The sequence below is a fragment of the Carcharhinus amblyrhynchos genome, chromosome 34, assembly GCF_965287045.1.
Source record: "Carcharhinus amblyrhynchos chromosome 34, sCarAmb.v2.hapA, whole genome shotgun sequence".
NCBI classification, from domain to species: Eukaryota; Metazoa; Chordata; class Chondrichthyes; order Carcharhiniformes; family Carcharhinidae; genus Carcharhinus; species Carcharhinus amblyrhynchos.
Window position 1 is genome coordinate 20,793,269 of NC_137357.1, and position 19,076 is coordinate 20,812,344.

At 46.7% G+C, this 19,076-nt stretch overlaps 1 protein-coding gene and 1 non-coding gene across 2 annotated transcripts in view; both read left to right on the forward strand.

The window, feature by feature from the left end:
* The window catches only part of LOC145361194 (leucine-rich repeat transmembrane neuronal protein 4-like), a 200,753-nt gene that overhangs the window by 38,241 nt on the left and 143,436 nt on the right, over window positions 1-19,076 (forward strand). The gene's annotated exons all lie outside the window — the stretch shown is intronic.
* LOC145361468 (U6 spliceosomal RNA) lies at window positions 15,045-15,150 on the forward strand. Its single transcript, XR_013889835.1, has one exon. It is a non-coding gene; the product is annotated as a U6 spliceosomal RNA (small nuclear RNA).

Below are 19,076 nucleotides of genomic sequence, written 5' to 3' on the forward strand. Positions count from 1 at the left end.
TGTTGCTGAAACCCCCAGCCACAGCTTTAAAAAACCCTCAGTGCGTGGCTATTTCAGTGCTCTCCTTGCCACCCTCCATCTTCCAAAACCCCGGCACGTCCAAAACTCTGGTGCCCTGCACCTGACCGCCCCCCCCCGCCACACTTAGACCCCCCCGTTCCTGATCGGACCCGAGCCCGCTGGTGAAATCGAAACTAATTCATGGGGCTCCCCTGTTATTGAGTGAGGCTATGACCGGGAGGTGAAGGGCCAAACTGACTGCCCTCTGTACACACTGATATGGTCAGAGAGGAAGCTACAGGAGCTGCCAGAGGATGTGGTTGAGGCAGGTTCAATAACAACATTTTAAAAAGCATTTGGATAAGTGCATGGATGGGAAAGGATTACAGGGACACGGGCCAAACGCAGGTAATTGGGGCGAGGTAGGAGGGCACCAATTGGCATGGATCGGTTGGGCTGAAGGGCCTGTTTCCATGCTACATTTCTCTGTGACTCCATGGGCAGGAATTTAAGGCCTCGTTAAAATCTCGCCTGAGACTTTTCCAATGTCTGCCTTTGGCCATTCCATTTCCCATGGTGGCCCTTCACTCTGACTTCCTGACAATAGTTTCTTGACTTATTCAGTCTTATGTCACTCCCTCCACACACACCGTGTCCCAGCTTGTTTATTTCTGCTGAAAGACAATTAGTTGCTGTATTTTTTATATATCTTTTGCAGTGCTAACTGCTGTGCCACTGGGACAGCATGGTGACACTGTGGTTCGCACTGCTGCCTCACAGTGCCAGGGACCTCGGTTCGATTCCCAGCTTGGGTCACTGTCTGTGTGGAATGTGCATGTTCTCCCAGAGTCTGCGTGGGTTTCCTCCAGGTGCTCCAGTTTCCTCCAAAGATGTGCAGGTTAGGTGGATTGGCCATGCTAAATTGCCCCTTAAATGTCAAGCCAACTAGTAAGGTAAATACATGGGGTGACAAGGATCGGACCTGGGTCGGACTGCGGTCAGTGCAGACTCGATGGGCCAAATGGCCTCTTTCGGCACTGTCGAGATTCTATGATGTTGTGCATGTGGGGTTTCCCTTAACCTTTACGATGTAATTGATCAGACAGTAACACCATCTCGTGTTTAGGTTGCTTAGTGGCTTTGTCTCTAACATTCCCATCCCCTCTTCTGTTTCAATACTAATCAGCTACACCCAACCCATACAATCCCTCCGTTTCTTCAACTCTGGTCTGTTGTGCCGCCCTTCTCTATAACTCGCCCACAACTGGCCTTCATGCCTGTAGCCACTGAAGCCACATCATCCTCCCTGAGCCCCTCTGCCTCCCGTTTGACCAAGCCTTTGGTCACCCCTCCGCAGACAGCCTTCTTTGACCAATTCTTAAGTGAATGGGAAATGACCTGAGGCTCACGTTTCGGTTGAGAGCACACGTGGATGTAAATTGCGCATGCCCAGCAGAGAGTTTGTGTATCAGAACCCAATTTCCCACCCATGTTTATTTTTCACAGCATCCCATTCTTGTTTAGCAATGGGGTGGGTTGTGGGGGATAATGCAGGATTACTGAATTTTGCCCTTCTGTTTCACATCCTTTGTCGCGCTATTTTAATAAACACAACAGAGTACATTGGTAAATATTAATCAACTTCCATCAATTTTGCAGCACACTTCAGGCAGGGAGTGGGTGGTTGAATGCAAGAGCGATCTCAGTTCTATTCTAGAGGTGATTGTGGCTGGCCTTTTGCAGCCTTTCACATGAAGAAAGTAATAATTAAGTCAGTGATGAGAAACTAGGTCCAAGTGAAGGAATAAAAAAAAACACTTGCATTAATATAATGCATTATTATCCTGTCTGTCAGAAATGTCTCAAAAGCACTTTGCTTTCAATGAATTGCTTTGAAATGTAATTACCCTACTTGTATAATGGACCAAGAGATTGATTAAGAAGGGGAAAATGAGGGTAGGGAAGTAAGCTCGCGGGGAACATAAGAACTGAACTGGAAAAGTTTCTGTGCGTATGTGAAAAGATTGATAAAAATGAAGCCTCAGAATCATAGAACCCCTACAGTGCAGCAAGAGGCCATTCAGCCCATCGAGTCTGAGCCAACCACAATCCCACCCCAGGCCCCACCTCCCGTAACCCCACACATTTACAATGTCAGCGCCTTCCAGTCTGAAACAATCAACAAAGAAATGACTGAGGGATTAATTCCATACTTTGCTTCAGCTTTCACACAGGAAAACATGAATAATGTACTTGAAGTTTGGAGAGACTCAAGTTCAGTGAGGAGCTGAAGGAAATCTCCATGAGCGGAGAAATGGTTTTGGGGAAATTAATGGGGATTATAGATGGATAAATCTCCAGGGCCGGATAATCTTCATCCCAGAATACTTCAGGAAGTGGCCCTGGAAATAATAGATCCACTGGTGGTCTTTTTCCAAAATTCTTTGGGCTGTGGACTGGTTCCTGCAGATTGGAGGGTAGTTAATGTGAGCCCGTTATTCAAAAATGGAGGTTGAGAGAATAGAGGAAACAATGGAACAGTGAGCTTAATGACAGCACTGGGGAAGTCGCTGGAGTCCATTATCAAGAATTTCATAACTCAACGTTTGGAAAGCAATGGTATAATCAGACAAAGTCAGCATGGATTTACAAAGGGGAGATCATGCTTGACAAATCTATTGGATTTCTTTGAGGATGTAACTAGCAGAGTTGACCAGGAAGAGCTGGTGGATGTGGTTTAGTTAGACTTTCAGACAGCTTTTGACAACATCTCAACATAACAGACTACAATGTCAAGTTAAAGCATTGGAGGTCATGTTTTCAGATAGGTAGAAAGTCGGTTAGCAGATCGGAAGCAAAGAGTTGGCATAAATGGGTCTTTTTCTGATAGGCAGTCAGAGACTGGTGGGGTTCCGCAGGGATCTGTGCTAGGTCCCCAACTGTTCATATTATATATTAATGATCTGGAAGAAGGAACTGAATATATTATCTCCAAATTTACAAATGATGCAAAGTTGGCTTGAAGGGTGAGCTGTGAGGAGAATACAGAGATAGTTCAGTGGGATTTGGACAGGTTGAGTGTGTTAACAAATGCATAGCAGATACAGTATAATGTGGATACGTGTGAGGTTATCCACTTTAGTCGCAATAATAGGAAGACATTATTATTCGAATGGGTGTAAATTGAGAGGTGAATACTCAGAGGCCTTGGTGTCCTCGTGCTTAAGTTGCTGAGAGTAAGCATGCAGATACAGCAGACAGTAAAGGCGGCAAATAGCACATTGGTCTTCATAGTGAGAGGATTTGAGTATAGGAATAAGGATTGTACATTGCCTTGGTCAGGCCACACCTAGAATTTTGTCTGCAGTTTTGGTGTCCTTATCTGAAGAAGGATGTCATTGTTATGGAGGGATGGTAACTCTGTCTTATGAGGAAAAACTAAGCCAGTAAGGATTATATTCACTGGAGTTTAAAAGATTGAGAGGGAAACTTGTCAAAATTTACAAAATTCTAATAGGATTAGACAGGGTAGATTCAAAAGAATGTTTCCAATGGTGGGAGGAATTCAGAACTAGGAGTCATAGTTTGAGGATAAGGGGTAAACCTTTTAAGATTGATGTGATGAGAAATTCTTTCAGAGTGGTGAACCGGTGGAATTCATGACCACAGAAAGTAGTTGAGGCCCAAACATTGCGTAATTTCAAGGAGAAATTAGATCTAGCTCTTGGGGCTAAAGAGACCGAGGAATATGGGGGGAAGGGGACCTCAGGATATTGAATTTGATGATCAGATATGAGTAAGATGAATGATGGGGCAGGCTGGAAGGGCTGAATGACCTACTCCTGATTCAATTTTCTCTGTTTCCATACATGGATGTTGGACAAGATCCCATGAACACAAAAAGCAAGTCACCACTCAGTCGACGTGGGCAGCATTAGTTTAAGGAAAAGAGGCATTTCAGGACATCAGGAGAATTCCCTACTCTTTGTCAGGTGCCACTGGATCTTGACTATCCACCTGAGTAGGCGGGATTTTACGGCCTCGCTCATCCCAAAACCATAAAATCCCATCTGAGGTTAATGGATTTTCATTGTCTGCCCTTCGTCGGCTCAGACAGGATGGGAACTTTCTGGCCAAGAAGGCAGTTGGATCTGCCAGCTCTAACACTGCGGCACTTCCTAAGTGAACCTCTATTCCTCGCCAGCTCTCTTCCCTTCTTTAAGACGTTCTTTAAATCTTACTATTTTGACCAGGCTTTGAGTGTCAAATTTTTATTTCACGAACAGTGAAGAGGAGATCAAGGCAGATTATTGATAGGCTAGGAGAATGGGCCAACATTTGGGAGATGGACTTTAATGTGGCTAAGTGTGAGGTTATCCATTTTGACAGCAAAATCAGGCAAATGATTGCCCAAATGAAAAGCACATTCAAATTGTGTCGGGTGTCTGTGTTCATGAATCATAGAAAGTGGGTCCGCAGGTACGGCATATCATAAAAAAGGCAAATTGGATGTTGGCATTTACTGCAAAGGGACTGGAGTATAAGAGTAGAGAAATGTTGTTGTGATTGTACAGGGTGTTGGTGAGACCACATCTGGAGTATTGTGTCCAGTTTTGGTCTCTTTATTTGAGGAAGGATGTGGTGGCTTTGGAGGCAGTTCAGAGCAGGGTCACTGGATTAATTGAGGGGATGAAGGGGTTGATGTACGAGAAGAGATTAAACAGTTTGTGCTTGCACTCACTGGAGTTTAGAAAGATGAAAGGGGATCTGATCGAGGGATATAAAATTTTAAAAGGGATTGATAAAGGAAATGTAGACCAAATGTTTCCCCCGGTGGGGCAAATCTCAAACAAGAGGTCACAAATGTAGGTTGAGAGGCGGTAGGTCTAACACTGAGAGGAGGAGGAACTACTTCTCGCAGAGGGGGTGAATTTGTGGAACTCTCTGATTGTTGATTTGATTTATTATTGTCACATGTATTTACAGTGAAAAGTATTGTTTCTTGTGTGCTATACAGACAAAGCATACCGTTCATAGAGAAGGAAAGAAAAGGGTGCAGAATGTAGAATTACAGCCACAGCTAGGGTGTAGAGAAAGATCAACTTAATGCAAGGTAGGTCCATTCAAAAGCCTGATGGCTGCAGGGAAGAAACTGTTCTTGAGTTGGTTGCCACGTGACCTCAGACTTTTGTATCTTTTTCCCTGATGGAAGAAGGTGGAAGAGAGAATGACCAGAGTGTGTGGGGTCCTTAATTATGCTGGCTGCTTTTCCAAGGCAGCAGGAAGTGTAGACAGAGTCAATGGATGGGAGGCTGGTTTGTGTGATGGATTGGGCTACGTTCACGATCTATTGTAGTTGGTGTGCTCTTGGGCAGAGCAGGAGCCCATACCAAGCTGTGATACAACCAGAAAGAATGCTTTCTATGGTGCATCTGTGAAAGTTGGTGAGAGTTGTAGCTGACATGCCAAATTTCCTTCATCTTCTGAGAAAGTAGAGGTGATGGTGGGCTTTCTTAACTATAGTGTCGACATGGGGGGACCATGCACTGAAGGGATATCTATTGCCCTTTCAGGATGCATTTCGAGGGCGGCACAGTGGTTGGCCAGGGTCCCGGGTTCGATTCCCAGTTTGGGTCACTGTCTGTGTGGAGTCTGCACATTCTCTCCACGTCTGCGTGCGTTTCCTCTGGGTGCTCTGGTTTCCTCCCACAGTCCAAAGATGTGCGAGTTGGATGGATTGGTCATGCTAAATTGCACCTTAGTGTCAGGGGGACGATGCATCGAGTTACGGTGATAGGGCCTGAGTGGAATTCTGGTCGGTGGAGACTCGATGGACCGAATGGCCTCCTTCTGCACTGAGAGTGAACCACACTTGCTGTGGGTCTGGAGTCACATGCAGGCCAGACCAACTAAGTACAGCAGCTTTTCTTCCCTGAAGGACATAATTGACAATGGTCATCAATAGACTTTCAATTCCAGATATTTTTTCTTGATTTCAACTTTCACCATCTGCCACTGCTGGATTCGAACCCCGGTCCCCCCGAGCTACTCCCTGAGGGGCGGCATGGTGGCAGTTTGGCTCGCACTGCTGCCTCACAGCGCCAGGGACCCGGGTTCAATTCCCTGCTTGGGTCACTGTCTGTGTGGAGTCTGCACATTCTCCCTGTGTCTGCGTGGGTTTCCTCCGGGCACCCCGGTTTCCTCTCAAAGTCCAAAGATGTGCGGGGTTAGGTGGACTGACCGTGTTAAATTGTCCCTCGGTCTCGGGGGGGGGGGGGCTCGCTAGGGTAAATGCGCAGGGTTCGGGGGATAGGACCTGGGTTGATTGGCCATGTTAAGTCACCCTAGCATCGGGGGACGGGGGTGGTGAGCAGGCTAAGCATGTGGGGGGGGGGGGGTGCAGGAAATAGGAGCTGGGCGGAATTGTGATTGGTGCAGAATTGATGGGCCGAATGTACTGTAGAGTTTCCCGGAAGCTCTGGACGAATCGCCCTGTGACAGCAGCGTGAAGCCTCTGCAGTATTTTGCTTTGTTACTGGATTGATAGGCGCAGTGGCTAAAGATAACAGCTCGTTGCCTATTCCACCCACCCTGTCCTCCATATCATAATTTAAATTATTGCCAATTAATCTAACCACTGAATATAAGGTTACAGGAGAGGCTGTGGGAAATAAATAGGCGCTTGTGGAATGTTGTTTTGTTATTTGCATCGGTGAGTGTGCTTGGTTATAGTCAGCCTGAAACAATATTCTTAAAACTCATTGAAAATCTGATCATCTCCCCGTTCAAAGAGCAGCTCATCTTTTGGGCAGGCTTCTCCAAACGTGGAGTTATGATAAATGGGCTCGAAACAGATTGCTTGCATCGTAACTGAGAGATGTCTGCGCGAAAATTACTTCTCCCTTGATAACCTTCGAAACCTCTAGTTATAAGCCAGGAATCTATAGCAGGCCTGTCTGATGCAACAACGATTCCCTCAATCATCATTTGGCAATACAAGACTCACTCTTGCCCTGTTGATGGAGCAACAGATATCACGCACGCAGCGGGAACAATGGGAAAGCTGCCACCGGAATGCAAATATTTGTGTTTAAATTCCTTCAGGACCTTATCCCCCACCCCCACCCCACCAGCCGCTGCCACTGAAACCTCAAAAAGGACTACAATTCTCATTGTCCCTCCATATAGACTCTTGTAAGCAACCCCCTTCCCTTCACCCCATCAACAGAGGCTATGCTTTCAGCAATATTTAGGCCATGATTTCTGGAACTTCTCCCTCCAATCTCAAACCTGTGCCTTGCTCCCCCCCACAACCCCCCAACCCCCCCCCCCGCCCTGCTGCCTCCCTGCCGTCCACCCACCCCCACCATCCCCCGCCTCCCCCCAACACCCCCCAGCGTCTCCTTGAAGGCTTTTCTAAAAACCCACCAAATGTTAGCGAGTCATCGGCTGGTATTTTACCGTTTCCTACTGCCACACTACCCCACCCCCACCCTGACAATGAAAATCAGAGTGGGCAGGGATGAGGTCTGTCGACATTGGGCGGGATTTTCTGGTTTTGGGACATGCAAAGCTGTAAAATCCCATCTATAGAGCCATACAGTGCAGAAATGGCCCTTCAGCCCATCGAGTCTGCACTGACAATCCTTTACCACTAAACACGTGTTGATCCCATTGTCCTGCACTTGTCCCAATATCCTTCAATATTTCAAACGCTCATCCAATTATTTTTTAAAGGTTGTAAGGTTTCCGACCTTGACTACCTTCCTGGGCAGTGCATTCCAGATTTCCACAACACTGAGTGAAAAAGGTTTCTCTCAAATCCCCTCACCACAAAACTATGCTGCCTCATCATTGACCCCTCAACCAAGGGGTACTGCTGCTTCCTACTCACCCTGTCCATAACCCCTCATATTCTTAACCACCTCAGTCGTGTCCGCCCTCAGCCTTCTCTGCTCCAGAGAAAACAATCCAAGCCTATCCAGTCTCTCCATATAGCTCAGATGCTCTGTCCCAGACAACATCCCAGTGAATCTCCTCTGTACCCCCTCCAGTGTAATCACATCCTTCCGACAGTGAGGTGACCAGAACTACACACAGTACTCCAGCTGTGGCCTAACCAACACTCTGAACAACTCCAATATTACCTCCTTGTTCTGATACTCTGTGCCCCATATGAAACCATAGAAATCCTACAGAAGGAGGCCGCTTGGCCCATCAATAACAAACCCATCCAGGCCCTATCCCCGTAACGCCACATATTTACCCCGCTAATCCCTCCAGTCTATGTATCCCAGGCCAGGGGGTGTGTGTGTGTGGGGGTGTGTGTGTGTGTGTGTGTGTAGAGCAAGACAGGACAGTGAGCAAGAGAAACAGAGGAACACGATGCAAGGAAATGTGAATTGGCAGCTGAGAGATGTCTCAACAGAGCAAAGCAAGAAGATTGAGGTCGGGACAAAACAAGATGGAGAGAAGCAAGGATTGAGTAACCGAAAAAAAACGAGGGAAGACACAAAGGGACAGGCACAGAGATACAGACAGAAAGACAGAGTGGAGAGAGAGAAACAGACAAAGGTCATGGCGAGGCAGACAGAAGGGAAACAGGGAGAGCTAAATGGAGATGGAAGAGAGACAGGGATAGGAAGAGACAGAGATATGAATTGAGCCAATGTCTGGTTTGCCAGTTTCCAATCAAGGTTGCTGCTGCAAATGACCAAGCCGCTGGGATTCTCCGGTTCCACCGGCAGCGCACCCCCACCCCGTGGGTTTCCTTCTGGCATGGATTGACTGTCAGTGGGAATCCCCATTTACAGAGGCAGCACCAGAGAATTCTGCTGCCCGCAAAATATGAGCCACCTCCCCACCCCCAGCAGGAAACACGTGGTTGAGAGGCTGGAGAATCTCACCCTTCATCCTTTCGCAGGAGGCAATGGGCTAGTGGTATTACCGCTAGACTATTAATCCAGGAATCAGCTAATGTTCTGGAGACCTGGGTTCAAATCCTGGCAGATGGTGGAATTGAAGTTCAATTTTTAAAAACTCTAGAATTAAGAATCTACTGATGACCGTGAAACCCACTGTCGGAAAAACCCATCTGGTTCACGAATATCCTTTAGGGAAGGAAATCTGCTGTCTTTCCCCGGTCTGGCCTACATATAACTCCAGAGCCACAGCAATGTGGTTGACTCTCAACTGCCCTCCAAGGGCAACTAGGGATGGACAATAAATGCTGGCCCAGCCAGCGACACCCATGTCCCACAAATGAAAAATAAAATTTGGGGAGTAAATAATTCTGTTCTTCCTCCCACCATCAGTCTGTGCCAGAAGGAAAAGAGGGATTAAAATGTGCATCTCCCAACTCCAGGGAGTGAAGCACAAGAAAATTAGACCTGAAATTACACAAGGTGGATGTTGGTATGTCAATGTCTTCACAAGCAATTCCAGGTGTTGACTCTTGAAAATAAAATGGAAGTGTTTTTAATTAAAATTATTTATGTTCTTTAACATAGCAGTTATAACAGTGGGAAATGGAATTTCATTCAAATCCTGAGTGTTTGGATGTTAAAGTTTAGATTGCACAATTATACTAATATTGGCATGCATAAATCTGCAAATTTTCAGACAGTACTTCCGCAATATTCCAGCAGTTCAAAACATTAACATTCAGACCATGCATCCATGCGAATGTTCATGGACTATATAATCATTTCTCTCCTCTCCACTACCAAGGCTGCTGAGTTTCCACCACCCTACTGGTTAGCATGTCCAATCAACCTAACCTGCACATCTTTGGACTTTGGAAGGAAACCGGAGCACGCAGAGGAAACCCACGCAGACACGGGGAGAACATGCAGATTCCACCTAGACCCAAAGAACAAAAACAAAAACAAAGAACAAAACAGCCCGGGAAACAGGCCCTTCGGCCCAACGAGCCCGCGCCACCATTTTAACACGACCAGTCCCCCCCTCCACCCATGACCCTTATCTATTGTTTTATAGCCATCCACATTGAGGGAACTAATTTAGGGACAATTTATTCCTGCCAATCAGCCTAATAGCACATCTTTGGGGTGTGGGAGGAAACCGGAGCACCTGGAGAAAACCCACGCAAGCACGGGGAGAATGCGCAAACTCCCACAGACACCGGCCCAAATCCATGTGTCTGCACAGCAATCAGTGACAGTCACTGAGCTGTCGTGTTGCTGTGATTGAACCCAGGTCCCTGGCGCTGTGAGGCAGCAGTGCTAACCACTGTGCCAACTGACACTGTTGCCCTTCTCTGCTCCTTCCTTGACCTGCTGCCTCTCATCAGCTGTCCCAATTTGGGCAGCACAGTGGTTAGCACTGCTGCCTCACAACACTAGGGACCCGACCTCGGGTCACTGTCTGTGCAGACACTACACATTCTCCCCGTATCTACATGGGTTTCCTCCAGGTGCTCCAGTTTCCTCCCACACTCCAAAGATGTGCAGGTTCGGTAGTCTGGCCATGCTAAATTGCAGTAAGAAGTCTCACAACACCAGCTTAGAGTCCAACCAGTTTATTTGATAGTAATCTTGCAAGCTTTTTGCTAAATTGCCCGAGTTTGAGGAAAGGTTAGCAGGGTAAATACATGGGGCTTGGGGCTGGGTGGGATTGTTATTGGTGCAGCTCATGGCCTCCTTCTGCACTGTAGAGAATTTTCTCTTCACCTTCCACCCTCCACAAACTTCAGTCCACTGAGTCTGCCATCCCCTGCCAAGTCTCACTCATCATCTCGCGATTGGACTGCCAGTCCTCAAATGCCACCAATTTAAAATTCTCAAACTTGTCTCTAAACTCCTGCTGTACCTCACCCTCTTCCTTACCACTGCGATTTCCAACATCTCCACAATCCTTTTTGTCCAGTGGATGTTGTCTACATGGGCTTCAGTAAGGCCTTTGACAAGGTCCCTCATGACAGACTGGTGCAGAAGGTGAAGTCGCATGGGATCAGAGGTGAGCTGGCAAGGTGGATTCAAAACTGGCTCAGTCAAAGAAGACAGAGGGTAGCAGGGGAAGGGTGTGTTTCTGAATGGAGGCCTGTGACTAGTGGTGTTCCTCAGGGATCAGTGCTGGGACCTTTGCTGTTTATAATATATAAATGATTTGGAGGAAAATGTAACTGGAATGATCAGTAGGTTTGCAGTTTGGTGGATTTGCAGATAGTGATGAGGACCATCAGAGGATACAGCAGGATATAGATCAGTTGGAGACTTGGGTGGAGAGATGGCAGATGGAGTTTAATCTGGACAAATGTGAAGTAATGCATTTTGAAAGGCCTAATACAGATAGGAAATATACAGTAAATGGTAAAACCTTTAAAGGTGTTGATCGGCAAAGGGATCTGGATGTACAGGTACACAGGTCACTGAAAGTGGCAATGCAGGTGGAGAAGGTCGTCAAGAAGGCGTACGGCATGCTTGCCTTCATCGGCCGGGGCATTGAGTTTAAAAATTGGCAAGTCATGTTGCAGTTTTATAGAACCTTAGTGAGGCTGCACTTGGAATGTAGTGTTCAATTCTCGTCACCACACTACCAGAAGCATGTGGAGACTTTGGAGAGGGTACAGAAAAGATTTCCCAGGATGTTGCCTGGTATGGAGGGCATTAGCTATGAGGAAAGGTTGGAGAAACTTGGTTTGTTCTCACTGGAGCGATGGAGATTGAGGGGTGGCCTGATAGAAGTCTACAAGATTATGAGGAGCATGAACAGAGTGGATAGTCAGAAGCTTTTTCCCAGGGTGGAAGAGTCAATTACTCTTTTTAACTTTTACTTTAGGTTTAAGGTGCGAGGGACAAGGTTTAAAGGAGATGAATGAAACAGATTTTTTTTATACAGAGGGTGGTGGGTGCCTGGAACTCGTTGCCGGGGGAGGTAGTGGAAGCGGATACGGTAGTGACTTTTAAGGGGAATCTTGATAAGTACATGAATAGGATGGGAATAGAGGGATATGGTCCCCGGAAGGGTAGGGGGTTTTAGTTCACTCAGGTAGCATGATTGGTGCAGGATTGGAGGGCCGGAGGGCCTGTTCCTGTGCTGTAATTTTCTTTGTTCTATCTCTGCCCTTGTACACAACTCCCTCTCCAATGGCCCCCTCCTTGACAAGTTCAGCCTCATTTGTATTCAGCAGCGTGCATCTGCACTCATTTGATATCTATTACCCTCAACAGCAATCATTTAGTTCTCAGTTAACATCAATTATGCTCAGAAGCAATTGTTTAGCTATCATTTGACATCAAATGCACTCAAGACTGGCTATTATTTAACATTATATTTCCTGTAATTGGCATCAATGTTCCAAACCACATTTGTAGTTGACATAATTCCAGCATTCGGACACCAAAAATGATCACAGAATTTATTCTCCATATTTCTGATTTTCAGTAACTCCAGCCTTAGGAAACCCAGGCGCTGTTTTACATGAGATATTCTTACACTTTTCTTTATCACCTGTAACTCAAACAGCACAACCCTGACCAAGAACTGCACCCTGCGCCGCCCCCGCCAGCTCCTGCTCCAATCCTCTTCCCCCACACTGCACACCCCCACCTTCCCCACATTTCCTGCAACCCCCCAGGCCACAGTAGTTATCTCCCGCCAAACCCCCAGAGATATTACTACCCCCCCACCCCTCCATCACTCCCTGCTGAGTAATTTCCACCCCTTCTTCTGCATCCCCACCCACCACCCCACCTCAAATTTTCAGAAGCCAAATTTTCAGGTCAGATGATTCAATAGAGTGCCAATGATTAAAGGCGCTATACAAATGTAGCCACTGTTGTTTTCTTTAATTCGTTCACAGGATGTAGGTGTCGCTGGCTGGCCATTTATTACCCATCCTCAAGGGCATTTAAGAGTCAATCACATTGCTGTATGGATCTGGAGTCACATGTAGGCCAGACAGGGTAAGGATGGCAGATTTCCTTCCCCAAAGGACTGTTTTTTTATTTATCGGTGGGACATGGGTATCACTGGCTGGGCCAGCATTCATTGCCCATCCCTGGTTGCCCTTGTAGGGTAGTTGAGATTCAACCACATTTGGAGTGGCTCTGGAGTCACGTGTAGGCCAGGCCAGGTAAGGATGGCAGATTTCCTTCCCTCAAGGACACGAGTAAACCAGATGGGTTTCTACCAACAATCGGCAATGGTTTCACGGTCATCAGATGTTTACTGAATTCAAATTTCCCCATCCGCCGTAGTGGGATTCGAACCCCAGGTCTCTGAATGACCAGTCTAGTGTCAATACCACTACGCCACCTTGGACACATACTCACACTGTGCAACTTGGCTGATATTTTGGATTGTTTCAGATCAAGGGCAAAGCATTTTTCTGCTTTTTTTTTAAGCAGGCAAGTAGTTCCGGCCACTTGTGACTCGCTCAAAGCAGTCTCTCTTCAATTACTGACAGTGGAAGCTTCTAATTTCTTCTTCATTGAAGTTAGATGCAACAAAACTAACAGAACACCCAAGCCATCTGGCAAAACATAAATCATGCCAGCCTTTATGGTCTCCCCTTGCAAAAAGCTAATTGATATTCCAAAATGCATGGGTATATACAAACACAAAATTGAGAAATCCACTGTGCAGGAAGGTCACTGCTAAAGTCACGCTTTTCTGCTCAGCTTCAAGATGAAGGGAAACATTTTTTTTCCCTCACCAGAGATGATGTTTGGTGTACTGATTTATGAAGCTGAAGCGACCAGTATATAACAGCGCTGCGGTATCGCCTGGTGTCCATTATCCCTTTGCTCTCTGCCCCTGGTGGCCTCGTAATGTTTTTAGATACTTCAGCATCCATCAATATTAAATTTATGGAGAGTAATTGAATTGTGTTATTGATGCGCGGGTTTGAAACTTCTCGAATTCTGATTTATAGTCATTACAATATGCGCATCAATCACCATCTGCGTGACTTCAGGCAGTCATCTTCTCTGCGTGATGTGCAGGAGCTACACGGGTAGTATTTTGCATGTTCTGTAGGTTTCACATTTGATCACATAATGGTGGCTGTTTGCACCATTGGACAGAAACCATTTACCCTATCATCATCTTCCTAGGAACTCTTCATTTGAACTTATCCCAACTCACTGAGACCTGGATCTCCCTCTGCTACAGATATTTGATTTGATTTGATTTTATTATTGTCACATGTATTAGCCTACAATGAAAAGTATTGTTTCTTGCCCACTATACAGACAAAGCATACCATTCATAGAGAAGGAAAGGCGAGAGTGCAGAATGTAGTTTTACAGTCATAGCTAGGGTGTAGAGAAAGATCAGCTTAATGCAAGGTAAGTCCATTCAAAAGTCTGACAGCAGCAGGGAAGAAACTGTTCTTGAGTCGGTTGGTATGTGACCTCAGACTTCTGTATCTTTTTCCTGATGGAAGAAGGTGGAAGAGAGAATGTCCGGGGTGCGTGGGGTCCTTAATTATGCTGGCTGCTTTGCTGAGACAGCAGGAAGTGTAGACAGAGTCAATGGATGGGAGGCTGGTTTGCATGATGGATTGGGCTACATTCCCAACCTTCTGTAGTTTCTTGGGTAGAGCAGGAGCCCATACCAAGCTGTGATACAAGATATTGATCCAAGTTGAGAGTTTTTTTTTGTCCACTTGTTTCTAAGATGCAGGCATCGCTGGCAAGACCAGCATTCGTTACCCATCCCAAATTGGCCTTGAGAAGGTGGTGGTGAGCTTCCATGTGAGGAGACACTAAGTCAGTTAGGATTATATTCACTAGAGCTCAGTGAGGAGGGGATCGCAGAGAAACTTTGAAAATTCTAACAGGGTTTGACAGGGTAGATTCAGGAATCATGGCAGGAAGGGGGGAATCAGGAGAGTCAGTTCAATGATCAGCCATGATCAAAATCAATGGAGAGGGACGCTCAAAGGGCGGAATGGCCTACTCCTGCTTCTCGTTTCTGTCTCAAACCCCAGCAGTCCATCTAGTGTAGGTCCAGCCACAGTGCTGCTTGGTGGGGGTGCGGGTGGAGAGTGGAGTGGGGGAGAATCGGGGGCATGTGAAGTGCTGAACGACAGCACATACAGTAAAACTGGAATGAAACAGGGAAGATTGGAAAGGCCCCCTGTGCAAGGTTTACACACCAATCTGCGAAACGGGTCAGATTAGCTGGCACCCATGACTAAGCTGGAAGCACACAAGTCTCTGCAATCAGGCAGTTGAGTTCAGACCTCACTCCACACACCAGAACACACACACTTCAGGTCAGCGTGTCCAGCGCAGTACTGACGTGGGAACTATCAGAAATGGCCAATGTGTTCAACTGAAAAGAGTGAGTCTGCTTGGGGGGTGGGGGGGTGAGTTTTCCTGTCCCGCTACCATTCCTGTGGTTTGCGGGATGGGAAAATTCCTGTGACTGGTGGGTCAGTTCATTAGATATGTTGAAGAAGGAGCTGGACATGACCCTTGCAAGGGTCAAGGGGTATGGAGAGGAGGCAGGAGAGGGATACTGAAAGTGCATGATCAGCCATGATCGTGTTGAATGGTGGTGCAGGCTCAAACGGCCGAACGGCCTATTCCTGCACTGATCTTCTATGTTTCCATCACTCAAACCAGCCTGAACTGTTGCAAGTTCCAGTTTTAGACGAGAGGTTCTACCTGCCCTCTCAGGCTGCCATGAAAAACCCAGTGGCATTATTTGTTGCATCGACTAGATCTCAAGGGCACAACCTCAGAGTGAAGGCACACTCCTTTAAAACTGACATAGAACATAGAACATAGAACATAGAACATTACAGTGCGGAACAGGCCCTTCGGCCCACAATGTTGCGCCGACCAGTCTTATTTTAAAAAAAAAACATTGACCCACTAATCTAAACCAATCCCTTTTCGTCCATAAACCTATCCACCAATCTCTTAAACGCCCCCAAACTAGGCGCATTTACAACTGCAGCAGGCAGGGCATTCCAGTCCCTCACCACCCTCTGGGTAAAGAACCTGCCCCTGACATCCGTCCTATAACTACCCCCCCTTAATTTAAAGCCATGCCCCCTCGTGCTAGATTTCTCCATCCGAGGAAACAGGCTATCACCATCCACCCTATCTAAACCTCTAATCATCTTATATGTTTCTATAAGATCCCCTCTTAGCCGCCTTCTTTCCAGTGAAAACAACCCCAAATCCCTCAGTCTCTCCTCATAGGACCTCCCCTGCATACCAGGCAACATCCTGGTAAACCTCCTCTGCACCCTCTCCAAAGCCTCCACGTCCTTCCTGTAATGTGGGGACCAGAACTGCACACAGTACTCCAAGTGCGGCCGCACCAGAGTTGTGTACAGTTGCAACATGACGCTGCAACTCCTAAATTCAATCCCCCTACCAATAAACGCCAAGACACCGTACGCCTTCTTAACAACCTTATCTACTTGATTCCCAACTTTCAGGGATCTATGTACACATACACCTAGATCCCTCTGCTCCTCCACTCTATTCAAAGTCCTCCCGTTAGCCCTATACTCAACACATCTGTTATTCCTACCGAAATGGATTACCTCACACTTCTCCGCATTAAACTCCATCCGCCACCTCACGGCCCAGCTCTGCAACATGACGAGGAAGTTCTTCAGCCAGAGGGTGGGTGAACCTATGGAACTCATTGCCACAGAAGGCTGTGAAGACCAGATCATTGAGTGTCTTTAAGACAGAGACAGAAAGGTTCTTCATCAATAAGGGGATCGGGGATTCCGCAGAGAGGGCAGGAGAATGGGGATGAGAATCATATCAGCCATGATTGAACAGCAGAGCAGACTCAATGGGCCGAATGGCCTAATTCTGCTCCTATATCTTACGGTCTTATGATTGGGGGTGTAACCCAAGCCATGGCCAATATTCATCCGGCAGCCAACATTAATCCAATCTTTGAATGGCTGCCATTGTTCCAAAACGCAATGTCCGCACTTCAAACGGACTTGAAAATCTCTGATGTCCTGAGATTGGGTCAGATATTACATCACTGTCAATTCTTTAATGTGCACTGCAGCAACTAATATTTGAGAGAACAGGTCCGGTGTGACAGAACTAACCAACGAGGGAAGACAGGAGAAGCAGTTACTGAGCAAGTTCAGACACAAGAAGAAGACTCGGATGACGTGGTCTGCAGAGAGTTACAATAACAACCAGACCTTTGCCACGCAATCGTCCTGACAATGAATATCACATCAGTGTAACGTTCAAGCCATGCAACATTAATGCCTTGCCATTGTGCCCTCTTTTCAAGTTAACAATTTGAGATTCTCTGACCATCCGCGCAGGAGCAGGGGGCAGATTTAGCCGAGAATTTTAAAACGCCGATCATTTCTGACAGTGAACTCAGAGGTACTTTCCCACAGGAGTCACTGTCGGACGGTGAGCAATTTCTACGGCTTGTCTCCGCACAGCAAAGAGTTAATGTTGGCTAAACAGTTAATTGAGTAAAGACGTAAGCGTGATATCTCAGTCAAATGACCAAGAGGCTCTGGGGAGCGAGACAGAGAATCACAGGATCCCTCCAGTGCAGAAGGAGGTCATTCGGCCCATCGAGTCTGCACAATCCCACCCAGGTCCTATCCCCGTGATCCCACAGATCTATCCTGCTAATCCCCCTGACACAAAAGGGAAATTTAGCCTGGCCAATCAACCTAACCCACAGGTCTCTGTGAGAGAAGTCTCTGTGAGGAGAACAATACTTTCCGTGGTCTTGAGTGTAAATAGTTGAAACAAACTGTTCTTAAATAAATCTTGTTGAGCCAGAAGACTGAAAAGGTAAAGGATTACATGCCACACCATTCCCTACGTTAAGCCGACCGCTCCGAGTCATTGCCACCTCCGTGGGTCTAGTTGTGACTGTACGCGATGATTGCTGTTGTCGTGAGGTGCTCCCTCCACCACTTGGTCGCGCTCTTGCCTCTGAGTCGGAAAGTTTCCATGTTACTCCCACCCTGGGGCTCGAGCGCAAAAAAAATCAGGCTGATGCTCAGGTGCAGTGCTGAAGGAGTGCTGCACTGTCAGAGGTACTGCTTTTCCAATTGGACATTGAATTGAGGCCCTCAGACAGAGCCAGGAACTCAGACGGAGCCACAACTTCAGACAGGGTCGGGACCTCACATAAAGCTTCATTCATAAGTTACCATGCACACTTGTTCCTTGCTCGCTGATCTAATCTTTCTCCTTCACTTGTTTCTTGCCATTAGTTTGACGTAGCAAATTCCCCATCAACATCTGAATTATTTCTGCCATTCAGGTAGGGACAGGAGTCATTTTCCATAATCTCAGCCTCCAGACACAATAGATGACAAACGCAATCAAGGCAGATTCCATGGATTTCTCAACAACCCACTCAGATTTGAGTCAGCGCTGTGGCTGCAGAGTCAGTTTCCTCAATCTCAGAACAGGACACCTCCCAATGTTTCCCACAGGGGCCAGCCCGTGCCTCTCTGACTGTGATCAGCACTCTCAATTTCCTCAGCAGGACGTGTGAACCTACAGCACAGAATTATCCTGATAATTTCACCCCCCAAACAAACGTCAGATAGAGGAAAATGTGCACCAAGGTTGTGGAGAAAGATTTGATTTGATTTATTGTTGTCACATGTATTAACATACAGTGAAAAGTATTGTTTCTTGCGTGCTATACAGACAAAACATACCGTTCATAGAGAAGGAAAGCAGAGAGTGCAGAATGTAGTGTTACAGTCATAGCGAGGGTGTAGAGAAAGATCAACTTAATGCAAGGTAGGTCCATTCAAAAGTCTGACAGCAGCAGGGAAGAAGCTGTTCTTGAGTCGGTCGGTACGTGACCTCAGACTTTTGTCTCTTTTTCCCAACGGAAGAAGGTGGAAGAGAGAATGTCCGGAGTACATGGGGTCTTTAGTTATGCTGGTTGCTTTGCCAAGGCAGTGGGAAGTGTAGAGAGAGTCAATGGATGGGAGGCTGGTTTGTGTGATGGGTTGGGCTACGTGCACAACCTTTCATAGTTCCTTCTGCTCTTGAGCACAACAGGAGCCCATACCAACCTGTGATACAACCAGCAAGAATCTGGTCACCTCATTACAGGAGGGA